Below are 15,909 nucleotides of genomic sequence, written 5' to 3'. Positions count from 1 at the left end.
TGACCTAAGTGTCTGATGACATGAGGCCTTTTTACTGGTATTGTTGCAGTGAAAAGGGCAAAAGAGGAATGAGTTGGTTTCTTTTTTTTTTCTTTACTAAGAACAAAAGTAGTGAGCGGGCCTGATCACTCCTAGTTTTTATTCTGTTACTTTGACCATCTGATTCAAAGAGCCAACTCATTGGAAAAGACCGTGATGCTAGAAAAAGATTGAAGGCCAAAGGAGAAGAGGGTGGTAGATGATGAGTTGGTTAGATGGCAGTTGGTGATGGACAGGGAAGCCTGGCGTGCTGTAAAGAAACGGACATGACTTAGTGACTGAACAACGATCTGTAATCTGTAACTAAATTTGCTTTTTCTGCCCCCTAAATCCGCAGGAGCTACATTTCACACCTGTTACCATTTGATTCTATGCTAATTACATCCTGTTTCTGGGGCTCACCTTTACAAACCACCCCTCTTAACTTTTCTTTTTGCATCAGAGAAAGAAGGCCACAGTGCTCCCAGACTGCCAGACTCAATTACTGGGTTACCTGACACCAGCCTGTGACTGTTAATTGAAACAAAGCACGAGGAAGAAGAATACAAGATCCTGACCCCCTTGTTCCTCCCCCCTCATCTTATATAAGCCTCTTGACTCCTTGTGGAAGGGCCAGGGGCAGTTCTTCAGGCAGAAGCCAACATCCCCCCCACCCCGCCCTCACCACTCCACCAGCTGAAGATTAGAAATAGAAAGCCACCTTCCTATTTCCTCCAAACTCTGTCTCCAATTTTTTTTAAAATTCATATTTGGTGGGCAGAGAAAGCCAAGTTTGGCAGCAACACCATTTTCCAGCCCTGGTTTTGAGGACCCTGGAGAGGGTTATGAGTCAGGGAAAGTCCATTCTAAGGCATTTATATTTAACTGTGTTTAACTGAGTTTATGACACAGCAGTTTTCCAGGCAAGCAGTGCATTAGTTGTGAAAGTAAGCGATGAAAGGTCGTTGCTACCCCCAATGGAGAAGGAAACGGCAACCCACTCCAGAGTTCTTGCCTGGAGAATCCCAGGGACAGAAGAGCCTGGTGGGCTGCTGTCTATGGGGTCGCACAGAGCCGGATACGACTGAAGCGACTTAGCAGCAGCAGCAGCAACCCCCAACAGTTGGAATCCCAAACCTAACTCAGTACCAGAGCTGATCCTTACTGTCACACACACACACACACACACACACACACACACACACACACAGGGCAGGCTAGGTTGATTGATTTAGGAGTAAAGCTCTTAGCAGGGATGATGGCATTTTTAAAAAAAAAGATAGCCAATGCGTTGAAATGTGAGGCCCAATGCTATGTTTTGTTTTTCATTTTTTTTCTTTCACTTTCCTTTCAAATGCTGTATTTGCACACAAAGCTCAGAATATGAAATATACATAGGCCTGCATTTTGCCGCAAGCTTTTACTTTCTCTCTTTTAACTTAAATAGCAAGTGCTATTATTATTTTCCCATTGGTTTTTACTAAATAGAGATGAGTGGTTGGGTGTATTCTTTTGCTGGGGTGGTCAAAAGTAAATATGACAGACTTAACAACAGAAACTTTGCTTCTCACAGTTCTGGAAGTCCAGCATCTAGGTGCCCGCAGGTTTAGTGCCTTCTGGGGCCTCTCTCCTGGGCTTGGAAATGGCCACTTTCCCCCGGTGTCCTCACACGGCTTTTGCTCTGTGCCTGTGCCCGTCTGACGTCTACGTCCTAATCTCCTTCTCAAATAAGGACACCAGCATGATTGCACTAGGGTCCACCCCAACCACCTCATTTTCACTTAATCACCTCTTTAAAGGCCCTATCTCAGAATACAGTCGCCGAGATCCTGAGGGTTAGGACTTCAATAAATGAATTTGAAGGGAGCACAATTTAGCCTTTAACTCTACAGAAAGAAAAGCTTGTCATAAAGTATAATAAAGGCTTTTGCACAATGAGAAAAATAATGGGAAACAACTGGATGTCTCTCAATAGAATACTGGATAGGTGATAAATTATAGTACATTCATTCAGTAGACAAATAAATATGCACCTGCTAGAAAGTATAAGATAGATCTATATTTGCTGCTATGAAATGAAACCAAGGTGTTCCAAGTTAAGAGGGAAAAAACAATGGAGAGAACATTTTGTTAAATATGTTCTCCTTTTTTTTTTTTTTAATATAGTATGTGTTTCTAGAATAAGACAGCAAAAATTTGTAAGCAGGGCTCCTAGGATGAGAAACAGTTAAATGTTTTTAAATACATCCACACCCTTTGGTACAGTTTTAATATTTTTCTGTGTTCACCTGTTTTCCTGATAGGTATAAAAATCTATTAATAGTAATGCATTTTAAGAACATTTTAAGTCATTAAATATACTAACATGTTTGGTTGTATATAATCAGTAGCTACAGTTCTAGTTTCAGGTAGAGCCATTTTATGTTGTTGTTGCTCAGTTGCTAAGTTGTGTCCAGCTCTTTGCACCCCCAAGGGCTGTGTCAGGCCAGACTCCTCTGTCCTCTGTCTCTCAGAGTTTGCTCAGATTCTTGTCCATCGAGTCGGTGATGCTATCTATCCGTCTCATCCTTTACCTCCCTCTTCTCCTGCCCTCAGTCTTTCCCAGCATCAAGGTCTTTTCCAATGAATCAGTTCTTCATGTCAGGTTGCCAAAGTATTAGAGTTTCAACCTCAGCATCAGTCCTTCTAGTGAATATTCAGGGTTGATTTCCTTTAGGGTTGACTGGTTTGATCTCTTTACTGTCCAAGGGACTCTCAAGAGCCTTCTTCAGCACCACTGTTTGAAGGCATTAATTCTTTGGCTCTCAGCCTTCTTTACAGTCCAACTCTCACATTCGTACATGACTATTGGAAAAATCATACATCTGACTATATGGACCTTTGTCAGCAAAGTGATGTTTCTGTTTTTAATACGTGGTCTGGGTTTGTCACAGCTTTCCTTCTAAGGAGCAAGTGACTTTTAATTTCATGGCTGCAGTCTCCATCAGCAGTGATTTTGGAGCCCAAGAAAATAAAACCCATCAGTGCTTCCACTTTTTCACCTTCTATTTATGATTACCCCAAAACTATATTCTAATCTGCCCTGCCTCTCACTACTCTGATTACACTGCCCTTGGGTCCACATCTGTTTTTCTAGTAGGAATGGAAGCCTCCTTGAGGGAAGGGACAGGGTTTTTAATGACCTGGTAGAAGTAGGTATGATAAAAGGTTAACTGAAAACAACATGATCAAAATTTCACATGATCCACACCAAGCTTATAAAAATGCATAAAAAGGATTGCAAATAAATGGCACAGAGTCTTATTAAGTCTCCTCTGAGAGACACAGTTACAGATGATTCCCTCCCTCCTTTAGGTGTTTCTGTTCTTTCCAGTGTTTTGAATGAGTATGTTTACTTTTGATGTCAGAATACAGAAATGACTATATTACAAACAATCTCACAGCAACTATATTTTAAAATACCTTAGAAAGGGGATTGGAGAAGGAAATGGCAACCCACTCCAGTATTCTTGCCTGAAAAATCCCACAGACGGAGAAACCTGGTAGGCTACAGTCCATGGGGTCGCAAAGGGTCGGACACAACTGAGCAACTTCACTACACTTGGAAAGCGGGTAAAAGGAAACGCTGTGTATCAGAACGTTGGCACTGGCTTTTGGTGGTGGGGCTATGACTGGTTGGAGGCAAGGAGAGCTACTTTTGTTCCTCAAAATTTTAGCAACGAATTTGTTTTCAAATTTTGTATTTGAAAAACAAAATTAAGGTTTTGGGTTTTTTTTTTTAAGATTTCAGTTTAATTAATATCGATCATCTTTAGATGACCATTGCAGAGCTATATCCAGTTTCTCAGAAGCCCTGCGCTACCACCCAGACATATAGATGCCTCCTGTACCTGTGCCGGAGACCTGTGCGTGCATCTCCTGCCGCACAGTCCCATCTTCTGGCGTGGGCCTCTCCCAGTCTGTCACTAGGAAGCCGTTCCAGTGAGTTCTAGCTGAGTTCTCTTCCTTAGACCACGAAGCCATTGTGGCACTTCCTACAGGACATAGACACAGGACCCTCTTCACCAAGGTTAGGCTGCCCTGGCCTTCCCTGGTGGTCCACCGGTTAAGAATCTACCTGCCAATACAGGGGACAAGGCTGTGATCCCTGGTAGGGGAAGATCCCACATACCATGGCCCCACTAAGCCCTGGAGCCCCAGCTACTGAACCCTGAGTGCCCTAGAGCCCATTCTCTGCAAGAAGAGAAGCCGCCACAATGAGAAGCCCCTGCACCGCAACTGGAGGGTAGCCCCCACTCGCTGCGACTAGAGAAAGCCCCTGCTCCTCAACCAAGACCCAGCACAGCCACAGATAAATAAAAAAGTAAATAATAAAGTGCAGCTAGCCGCTAGGAAGTCGGGGTTATCTACCACATTGGGCGTTTTCCTGTCTGGAGGCCCTCTGTGCTCACAGTGAGTCTGCATCCGTTTCTAGAACTTCACGTTTGCATTTCTGGAGCACATGCTTGACTCAAAGAAGAAGGCAACAGATCCGAATGCTGGTGCTACTTTCTCTAGCCTTTTTTTCAAGGTGTGGAGCTCTCTCCCCAAGAGGAGGTTTACTCATGCCTCACAAGTGAGAAAAAGAAATGCTGGGACATACACAAAGGCACAGGAGAACAGAAGAGCTGCGGAGAAGAAGAGGCATAAAATATAAGACAGAAATTAAAAGATGAGGAAACGCGGAGTGGGGGAAGGATTAAAGAAAGATAAAAGATATAGGTGGAAGTAAACAGAAGAAAACAATAATCAAGATATACTGGCAGGAATTTGCTGTATGGCTCAGGAAACTCGAACGGGGGCTCTGTATCAATCTAGAGGGTGGGATGGGAAGGGAGACAGGAGGGAGGTTCAAAAGGGAGGGGATATGTGTATACCTATGGCTGATTCGTGTTGAGGTTTGACAGAAAACAACAAAATTCTGTGAAGCAATTATTCTTCAATTAAAAAAAAAAAAAAAAAAAGACGCACTGTGGCCAGGACTTCCCTGGTCCTCCACTGGCTGAGACTCTGTGCTCCCAATGCGGGGGACACAGGTTCGATCCCTAGTCGGGGAACTAGATCCCACACGCCATAACACTGAGAGCTGCACTGCAACTAAATCCCGAGTGGCGAAACTAAGAACTGTAGAGACAAATAAATAAATAAAAAATTTTAAATACATTGAGGTCTTAACATGTACCAGGTACTTAAGTGCTTCACATGAGAATTGTCATGTGTAATCCCCACAACGACTACACGTGGAAGGTTCTACCATTTTTCCCACTTGATGGGAAAAGGAAAATACTGTTTAGAGTTATTATTTGTCCAGGGTCGTGGAGGTAGTGAGTGGGAAATCCGGAATTTAATCTATGTCTTTCGCACCCTAGAACCTGTGCTAAACCTTACACTGAAAAACAGTTCTCTGTCATCACTTTATGTCAACACACTAAACGCCTAACCTGTGCTGTTACCCTTTAACAGGAGCCAAAGGTGACAAGGAAGAATATAGGCCACACCACAAACTACGTAAGTGTCTAAATATAGCGTAGTTCAGTTCCTTAGATTATCTTTGGAAAAGACATAGTTTAGATAATGCTAAGACTACAGTTTGCTCCAGTAGTGATACTGGGCAGGGCCCCACGGGGCTTCTAGGCACGAGGCCTTTCATGTCTTCTGTTTCTTTGTGTATCGGAAATAGCCTTCATTTATCCACCGTGACCTTCCCTGAGTTCCAAAGAGCAGATTCAAACAGTTGATAACTGGGGAAGGGAGAGGGTGTGAGGCTCGGGAGAAACTAACAATCAGGAGCAGCCTCGGGGCAAGGTCCTATTTCCCCACCAAGGGATAAAATGTTGTTTTTGTTTAGGTGCTAAGTCATATCCGACTCTTTTGTGACCCCATGGCCTGTAGTCTGGCAGGCTCCTCTGTCCATGGGATTTCCCAGGCAAGATTATTGGAGTGGGTTGTCATTTCCTTCTCCAGGGAATCTTCCCAACCCAGGGATCAGACGTATGTCTCCAGCACTAGCAGTATTCTTTACCACTGAGCCACTAGGGAAGCCTCATGCAAAACAATAGCTTTGAGCTATTTTGCAAATACTGTAACCCCTTCCAGGTGGAAGAAGTTAACAATTGTCAATGGAATGCTGCCAAAAGCATGTAGACCCCAGTTGGACCTGAAGGTTGATGATATTGACTCCTGCTAACCTCACTACCAGCTCATTAGAAAGATGTGCACAAGCTGATCCCGCCCACTTTGAACAATTACTATAAAACTTCTCACTATGTTCCCCAAGTTGGGACACACAGTTTTGAGGGCATTAGCCTACTGTGTCCCCTTTTACCTGGCAAAGCAATAAAGCTACTTTTCTACTTCACCCAAAACTCTGTCTCCAAGATTCAATTCAGCACCAGTGCACAGAAAAGTCAAGCTTTCAGCATCAGTAGAAATATGGAGATAAGATGAGCATAGTGGTCCATAATGTTTCTTTGCAAAATTTCCAGAGAAATAAGAGCCTTCCATTTCCTAGACATACCTGTGTGTCACTTACCTATTCTTAACATGCCAAGTCAACACCAACGCCAATCAAAGACTCTATTAGGAGCTGACTTGCAGGATGGTGCAGTGTATATGGCCCAAGGGAAAGGCGGTGACTAGTATCATGGACAACTTGCTTTAGCTGTTTTCAACATGTAGTGAGGGAAAGTATAACCAGTTTCTGGAATGGAAAGGAATGATAAACTTCCTGTAAATTGTCAGGCTTGCATTCATTGTAATGATGACATCTGGCAGATGATTGCTTAATTTCTTGCCTACGCAGGCGGAGGTGAGTGTTTAGAGAAGTACCAGTTCGGTTTCCTTCCTCATAAACCCAAAATACAGTACAAAAAATATTCCCAGCTGTATAAGACAACTCTCGGAAATTTTTTAAACGCTAAGAGGTATATGAAAGTCCTGTAAGTGTTAGCCACTCAGTCGTGTCCGACTCTTTGTGACCCCATGAATGGTAGCCTACCAGGCTCCTCTGTCCATGGAATTCTCCAGGCAAGAAAACTGGAATGGGTAACCATTCCCTTCTCCTGCGAACTTCCCAACCCAGGGATTGAACCTGGGTCCCCTGCACTGCAGATTCTTTACCATCTGATCCACCAGGGAAGCCCATATGGATGGCAAGAGTTATATCAGCAGAAGGAAACAGGGCTGTCATATACACCTCCTTTCCAGTAGTCATGGACAGATGTGAGAGTTGGACCATAAAGAAGGCTGAACACCGAAGAATTGATGTTTTCAAACTGTGGGGCTGGAGAAGACTCTTGAGAGTCCCTTGGGCAGCAAGGAGATCAAACCAGTCAATCCTAAAGGAAATCAACCCTGAATAGCCACTGGAAGGATTGATGCTGAAGCTCTAGTATGCTGGCCACTCGATGTGAAGAGCCGACTCATTGGAAGACTCTGATGCTGGGAAAGATTGAAGGCAGGAGGAGGGGTGACAGAGATAGAGGATGAGATGGTTGGATGGCATCATCAACTCAATGGACATGAATTTGAGCAAACTCTGGAGTTAAAGGACAGGGAAGCCTGGCATGCTGCAGCCCATGGGGTTGCAAAGAGTTGAGTGTAACTGAGTCACGTAACAAAAGATACACACCTGATTCTCATTAATTGATTGGGTTTGGGGGAACAACTTGGTTAATTCATTAAACATTGTCCTGAGATCTAATTCCATCTCTTGTGCCACACTGCTGCTGCTAAGTCACTTCAGTCGTGTCCGACTCTGTGCGACCCCATAGACGGCAGCCCACCAGGCTCCCCCGTCCCTGGGATTCTCCAGGCAACACTACTGAACCCATAAACTCTGGAGCCTGTGTGCCACAACATAATAGAGAGTCCTATACGTTGAAACAAAAGATCTCACAGGATGCAACAAAGATTCCATGTGCTGCCACTAAGCGCAGATGCAGCCAAATAGATAAATACTTTAAAAAATAGTTAACTGACCGTTCAGTTCAGTTCAGTTGCTCAGTTGTGTCCGACTCTTTGCCACCCCATGAATTGCAGCACGCCAGGCCTCCCTATCCATCACCAACTCCCGGAGTCCACTCAGACTCACGTCCATCAAGTCAGTGATACCATCCAGCCATCTCATCCTCTGTCATCCCCTTCTCCTCTTGCCCCCAATCCCTCCCAGCATCAGAGTCTTTTCCAGTGAGTCAACTCTTCGCATGAGGTGGCCAAAGTACTGGAGTTTCAGCTTCAGCATCATTCCTTCCAAAGAACACCCAGGACTGATCTCCTTCAGAATGGACTGGTTGGATCTCCTTGCAGTCCAAGGGACTCTCAAGAGTCTTCTCCAACACCACAGTTCAAAAGCATCAATTCTTGGGTGCTCAGCCTTCTTCACAGTCCAACTCTCACATCCATACATGACCACAGGAAAAACCATAGCCTTGGCTAGACGAACCTTTGCTGGCAAAGTAATGTCTCTGCTTTTGAATATGCTATCTAGGTTGGTCATAACTTTCCTTCCAAGAAGTAAGCGTCTTTTAATTTCATGACTGCAGTCACCATCTGCAGTGATTTTGGAGCCCCCCAAAATAAAGTCTGACACTGTTTCCACTGTTTCCCCATCTATTTCCCATGAAGTGATGGGACCGGATGCCGTGATCTTCGTTTTCTGAATGTTGAGGCTCAAGCCAACTTTTTCACTCTCCACTTTCACTTTCATTAAGAGGCTTTTGAGTTCCTCTTCACTTTCTGCCATAAGGGTGGTGTCATCTGCATATCTGAGGTTATTGATATTTCTCCCGGCAATCTTGATTCCAGCTTGTGTTTCTTCCAGTCCAGCGTTTCTCATGATGTACTCTGCATATACATTAAATAAGCAGGGTGACAATATACAGCCTTGACGTACTCCTTTTCCTATTTGGAACCAGTCTGTTGTTCCATATCCAGTTCTAACTGTTGCTTCCTGACCTGTATACAGATTTCTCAAGAGGCAGGTCAGGTGGTCTGGTATTCCCATCTCTTTCAGAATTTTCCACAGTTTATTGTGATCCACGCAGTCAAAGGCTTTGGCATAGTCAAGAAAGCAGAAATAAATGTTTTTCTGAAACTCTCTTGCTTTTTCCATGATCCAGCGGATGTTGGCAATTTGATCTCTGGTTCCTCTGCCTTTTCTAAAACCAGCTTGAACATCAGGAAGTTCACGGTTCACATATTGCTGAAGCCTGGCTTGGAGAATTTTGAGCACTACTTTACTAGCGTGTGAGATGAGTGCATTTGTGTGGTAGTTTGAGCCTTTCAACTAGTTTACCTGTGATTTGTTCCATCCACTTTTCCTAAAACATCTCTGCCAGGATGATTCTTCAGATGACTACAGACTTTTCACCTTATGTGCAAGACTGTAATGAAACATTGACATATGCTTGTAACTGAACTGAAAGTATTCTGTAACAGTATAGAGGATGTAAAGGCAAAGTGGGTAGTAATGTGGACCCAGTTTCTTCACCTGTAAAATGCGGTGAGAGTCTATACCTCCCAGGATATCCTGAGAGTTACATGCTGTGTGGAACAGAGAGCCCAGCATAGGAAACATTAAATATTCACTGTTACTTTTACCTATAAAATGAAGGGACAAGATGCTCTCTTTGGTCTCCTGCAGTTCTCAGCCTCTGGGACCCAAAAATAGTACCTTGAAAGATATTTCTTCAGGTTAATTCTACAGATTAATTTAGCAGGAGAAGAGAGGGACTCAGAGTTAGATTTGGCTGTTAAGTGACGTAAAGCACAAAATGTCAGTCAGTGGCTGAAACAAGATAGAGGTATTCCCTTTGTCTCGTGTTATTAGCTATCTATTGCTGTATACCACATTACCCAAAACTTAGTGGTTTACAACCTTTGTGTCACAGTTTCAGGGGATTAGTCTGTGGGGTCGCATGGAGTGGGATACGACTGAAGTGACTTGGCAGCAGCAGCAGTGGCTTAGTTGGGTCAATCTAGCTCAGGTTCTCTCATGAGAATACAGTTGAACCGACAATCTAGCCACAAAAAATACAACAGTAAGGCATACTGACCGAGTCTACCAGGAAATAATGAATAAGGAAGAGATAGTTGTGAAATACTTACCAAATATAAATGCCCAAGGTGAGTCAGCTTTAGGATGGGTCGAAATAAAAGGAATGCTATCATTCATGAAGAATCAAAGATTTAAACATGTTTAATCTTGCCTGTCTCTAACTGAACATTCCCGGAAAATGAGATCCCCCCCCCCCCACTTTTTACACAGTTTTAATATTTCTATGATCTTCCTCTACAATTGTAGGGGTAAATCATGCATTGATGACAGCCATCAGTCAGGGAAAGACTGACTATATACCGGCCACCACCTTATCTGACAATATTGTGAAGTAGGCTCTGCCAACCCAATTTTACACAGGAGGGAACCAAAGCTCAGAGGTGCAAGTAGGATTTGAAGTCGTATCTCTCATTTTCAGTGCACCATGAGACTCTTTCCCTCCTGTACTTCACTTCCTGTTAAACACAAATCCTACCATGTAGTCTGCTGAGAGCTTAATTAGAAGTGCAGACAGTGGGGAATAATGTACGGCAGAACAGGAGACAGAGTGCATACTGCCTCAAGATTCTTAAGCTAAGTGTCAGCTTACTGTTAGCTAAATTAATGAGAGAAGATCTGAAATAATAATTAAGAGTTAATGGTATGGTGCAGACAATGCAAGTAGAGTAGCACTTCAACCAGAGAGCTGTGGTGCCAAGAGTCCCTAACTAGCCCTGTTCCTGATGATGTTCCTCAAAACATGGTCCTTTTGGAACTCAATTAATATCACACCCCATTCTTTTAAAGATTTGATTTCTGAGACTCACCTTTGGAAATTTGAGTTAGTATATTTGGGTCAATGTCTCAGACCATATGATTTAGTTACATATGATTCCTATGTAACTAAAGTTTCAAAAATACTATTCCAGTTATTAGGAGACCCCAGTTCGATTCCTGGGTTGGGAAGATCCGCTGGAGAAGGGATAGGTTACTCACTCCAGTGTTCTTGGGCTTCCCTTGTGACTTGGCTGGTAAAGAATCCACCTGCAATGCAGGAGACCTGGGTTCAATCCCTGGATTGGGAAGATCCCCTGGGGAAGGGAATGGCAACCCACTCCAGTATTCTTGCCTGGAGAATCCCATGGACAGAGGAGAGCTTGGTAGGCTACAGTCCCTGGGGTCACAAACAGTCAGACACAACTGAGCAACTTTCACTCACACTCACTATCATATGTCAAGCATTATATGTTCACTATCTTCAATCTCCACAATAACCCATTGAGGCATTATAATCAATATTTTACAGAAGTGGCAACCTAGACTCAGAAGTGTTCAGGAACTTTCCATGGTTACATAATTATGAAGAGATTTGAGCTCAGCTCTTATTCTGTTTACTCATGAATAAACAGTCTATCATTTTTCTAGTAATCTGTCATGCAAATTTAGCTATATTACATTTAGGGTATCATGTCCTTGTGTTTCGCAAATGATACCATGAGTTTCATGAATTCTACTATCACCTTATCAAGTCTGAGAAACAGTGACATACAGTAGCCATTCACTTAATAATAGGTATTGTTATTACTAAACATTTAAAACTATATAAAATATACTGTATATTAATAGAATCTGGTATTAAGAGATATTAAAGGCCACAGGTTTCAAAATGGTTTGAGCCATTATAATGGTTCAGCAGACCCAGATGGGAATCAGACTGTCTGGATTCCAATTCCAGCTGGTCTACTTTCTCACTTACTACCATCAGAGAAAAACAGAACTTTATTTGCCTTCTGGGAATGAAGTCTGTTAATCTTGTTAAGCTATGAGCCTGTTTACTCTTCTGCTAAATTAACTGTGAAATGGAAATAATACAACTTATCTGACAGCAATGTCTGAGAATTCTGTTCAGTTCAGTTCAGTTGCTCAGTCATGTCCAGCACTTTGTGACCCCCATGGACTGTAGCACGCCAGGCCTCCCTGTCCATCACCAACTCCCTGACTCCACCCAAACTCATGTCCATTGAGTCAGTGATGCCATCCAACCATCTCATCTTCTGTTGTCCCCTTCTCCTCCTGCCTTCAATCTTTTCCAGCATCAGGGTCTTTTGAAATGAGTCATCTCTTCGCTTCAGGTGGCCAAAGTATTGGAGTTTCAGCTTCAACATCAGCCCTTCCAATGAACTCTCAGGATTGATCTCCTTTAGGATGGACTGGTTGGATCTCCTGGCACTCCAAAGGATCCTCAAGAGTCTTCTCCAACACCACAGTTCAAAAGCATCAATTCTTCAGCATTCAGCTTTCTTTATAGTCCAACTCTCACATCCATACATGACCACTGGAAAAACCATAGCTTTGACTAGATGGACCTTTGTTGGCAAAGTAATGTCTCTGCTTTTGAATATGCTATCTAGGTTGGTCACAACTTTTCTTCCAAGGAGCAAGCATCTTTTAATTTCATGGCTGCAATCACCATCTGCAGTGATTTTGGAGCCCCCAAAATTAAGTCTGTCGCTGTTTCCACTGTTTCCCCATCTATTTCCCATGAAGTGATGGGACCAGATGCCATGATCTTAGTTTTCTGAATGTTGAGTTTTAAGCCAACATTTTCACTCTCCTCTTTCACTTTCATCCAGAGGCTCTTTAGTTCTTCTCCACTTTCTGCCATAAGGGTGGTGTCATCTGCATATCTGAGGTGATTGATATTTCTCCCGGCAATCTTGATTCCAGCTTGTGCTTCCTCCAGCCCAGCATCTCTTATGATGTACTCTGCATAGAAATTAAATAAGCAGAGTGACAATATACAGCCTTGATGTACTCCTTTCCTGATTTGAAACCAGAAAATTAAATTAAATGTGAGGATTAAATGGGATTATACAAGTAAGGACTTTATAAGAGTGCCTGACATATAACCAAAGAGTTTAAAAAAGAAGACTTTGTTCATTTCTGTTGTTATCCAACAAACACAGTGCGTCAGAAACTCCAGATTCAACCCAGCCGAAAGTAAACTTGAAAGACAGGGGAAGGGGGTAGGGCATAAAATTTAAAAGAATGACATAGCCCGAGGACACAACACAAACTGGTTAGAATCAAATAGGCCCAAGATGGCAGACAATTCCACTTCCACTAGACCTTGAGCCTCAGTAGATGCTCATTGTAAGACCTCAACAAGCTAAGTGATACATTCACCAGTTCCATGACACTTCCAAGGCCGACCATCAAAGATCAAAAGTGGGTGGTGGCCCAATTCCAGAAATATCCACCCCTTCCTCATAAAGGGCTTTCCTGGTGGCTCAGATGGTAAAGAATTTGCCTGCAATGCTGGAGACCCAGGTTTAATCCCCAGGATGGAAAAATCCCCTGAAGAAGAAAAAGGGTACCCTCTCCAGTATTCTTGCTTGGAGAATTCCATGGACAGAGGAACTTGGCCAGCTACAGTCCATTGGGGTCACAAAGAGTTGGACATGACTGAGAAACTAACACTCCCCAGAATAGCTGAAGTACGTCTCTCACTCATTATCCTATGAAATTACCCACTCCTATAAAAACAGATAACTCCATACCTGGGAGTTACCCACACTCACCTTATGGGATGGCTCACATTCTGTCTGCAGAATGTGTTTCTTTCTGAATCAGTTCAATTCAGTTCAGTCACTCAGTTGTATCTGACTCTTTGTGATTCCATGAATTGCAGCACGCCAGGCCTCCCTGTCCATCACCAACTCCCGGAGTTCACCCAAACTCATGTGCCTCGAGTCAGTGATGCCATCCAGCCATCTCATCCTCTGTCGTCCCCTTCTCCTCCTGCCCCCAATCCCTCCCAGCATCAGGGTCTTTTCCAGTGAGTCAACTCTTCGCATGAGGTGGCCAAAGTATTGGAGTTTCAGCCTCAGCATCAGTCCTTCCAATGAACATCCAGAACTGGTCTCCTTTAGGATGGACTGGTTGGATCTCCTTGCAGTCCAAGGGACTCTCAAGAGTCTTCTCCAACACCACAGTTCAAAAGCATCAATTCTTCGGCGCTCAGCTTTCTTCACAGTCCAACTCTCTGAATAAATCTACTTATTACCTATCACTTTGTCTTGCCTTGAATTTTTTCTGAGATGAGACATCAAAAACATGAACTTCATTGAGTCCTGAGACCAGGTGTGTGACCTCATTTAAAAGACCTCCTACTTTGGCCAAATTCAAAGCCCAGTCAGGGTTTGGGCTGGATTCAAGTCCCAAACTGAGGTGCATTGTTTCAGACTCACCATTTTCTGGGTCCTGTGCGTGTGCCAAGTCTCTGTATTCTTATCACCCTGGCTTCTGTCACTGTTCATCTAGTGACCCCATCTAGAACAATGACAGCAAACAAACTTGAGTACAAGACCCTATTCTAAGGACTTTCAGTATAAAATGTTATCTTTTCTCAGAACGACTGGAGTGTAGGTACTATTATCATCCCTATGTTACTGATGCAAAGAAATGACTCATTGGAAAAGACACTGATGCTGGGAAAGATTGAGAGCAGGAAGAGAAGGAGGCAACAGAGGATGAGATGGTTGGATAGCATCACTGACTCAATGGATAGGAGTTTGAGCAAACTCAGAGAGATAGTGAAGGACAGGGAAGCCTGGCACGCTGCAATCCATGAGGTCACAAGACTTAGTGACTAAACAAAAACAACAACTTTACAGATAAAAAAAACTGAGATGGAAGAGATGCAAAATTTGCCCAAGGTTATTCCACTAACACAGAATCAAGATTTTAACATAGGCAATCTAGCCCCCACACCTGTTATTTTATTTTTTATTTATTTTTATTTTTTGGCCACACCTCAAGGCTTGCAGGATCTAAGTTCCCCTACTGGGCCCTCTACAGTGAAAACACAGAGTCCTAATCATGCATATTTCAAGGAAATCTCCTAAACCTGTTATTTTAACTTACATGATATGGCCTCTAGAGATTTTTGAGTTATTTTTAAAGATTTAACTCTGCATCACTTGAATATCTAATAAAATACACAGACTTCTTAAACACCCCCAATCCATCCCCTTCTCAACTCACACTGACATAGACCTAGTTTAGGCTCTACTACCTTCTGCTTGAATGACCAGTCTCCTTGGTTTTAGCTTCCTCTCATTCAATCCTGCCAAACCAACCAGTCAAAAGGTTTCTAAGGTAAATCTGATAAATAACTCTCCCGTGATTAAAAACTTTGAATGCCACCCCAGTTTTTACTGAATAGGATGCAAATACATGTCATTCAGTGAGGTACCTGGTATAGTTCCTGAGTGACAATATTGAGTGTGTTACATTTTACTTTCGTCCATACGTCCATGTCTTTTTCCCCACTAAAGTGGGCCCTTTTTGAAGGTAAGGACACTGTTTTGTTGATCTTTATTTAACCCATAAATCCCCAGGTCCCAGCAGAACCATAGATACAGATGAAGCCATAATACTGTTAATATGTGAATCCGAATGATTCATTGCCCCACCAGCATGTGAGAGTTGGACCATCAAGAAGGCTGAGTGCAAAAGAATTGATGCTTTCCAATTGTGGTGCTGGAGAAGGCTCTTGAGAGTCCCTTTGACAGAAAGAAGATCAAAGTAGTCAATCCTAAAGGAAATCAACCCTGAATAATGATTGGAAGGACTAATGCTGAAGCTGAAGCCCCAATAGTTTGGCCACCTGATGCTAAGGAACCAACTCACTGGAAAGACCCTGTTGCTGGAAAAGATTGAAGGCAAGAGGAAAAGTGGGCAGCAGAGGATGAGATGGTTATTGGCTTCACTGACTCATGGACATGAGTTTGAGAAAACTAAGTGAGGTAGAT

The 15,909-nt window shown here is 43.1% G+C and overlaps 1 long non-coding RNA gene across 1 annotated transcript; it reads right to left on the bottom strand.

The window, feature by feature from the left end:
* Positions 1-77: 77 nt before the first annotated feature.
* Positions 78-6,757, bottom strand: LOC147370243 (uncharacterized). The gene is made up of 2 exons (XR_015165145.1): positions 6,590-6,757; positions 78-289 (listed from the first exon to the last, which is right to left on the bottom strand). It is a non-coding gene; the product is annotated as an uncharacterized LOC147370243 (long non-coding RNA).
* Between the last annotated feature and the right edge of the window lie 9,152 nt (positions 6,758-15,909).

This window comes from Bos grunniens, chromosome 6 (genome assembly GCF_055505025.1).
Source record: "Bos grunniens cultivar Pamir isolate PY7600 chromosome 6, Bosgru_T2T1.0, whole genome shotgun sequence".
NCBI classification, from domain to species: Eukaryota; Metazoa; Chordata; class Mammalia; order Artiodactyla; family Bovidae; genus Bos; species Bos grunniens.
Note: the sequence above shows the minus strand (reverse complement) of the source record. Positions and strands in the feature narration are given on the sequence as shown.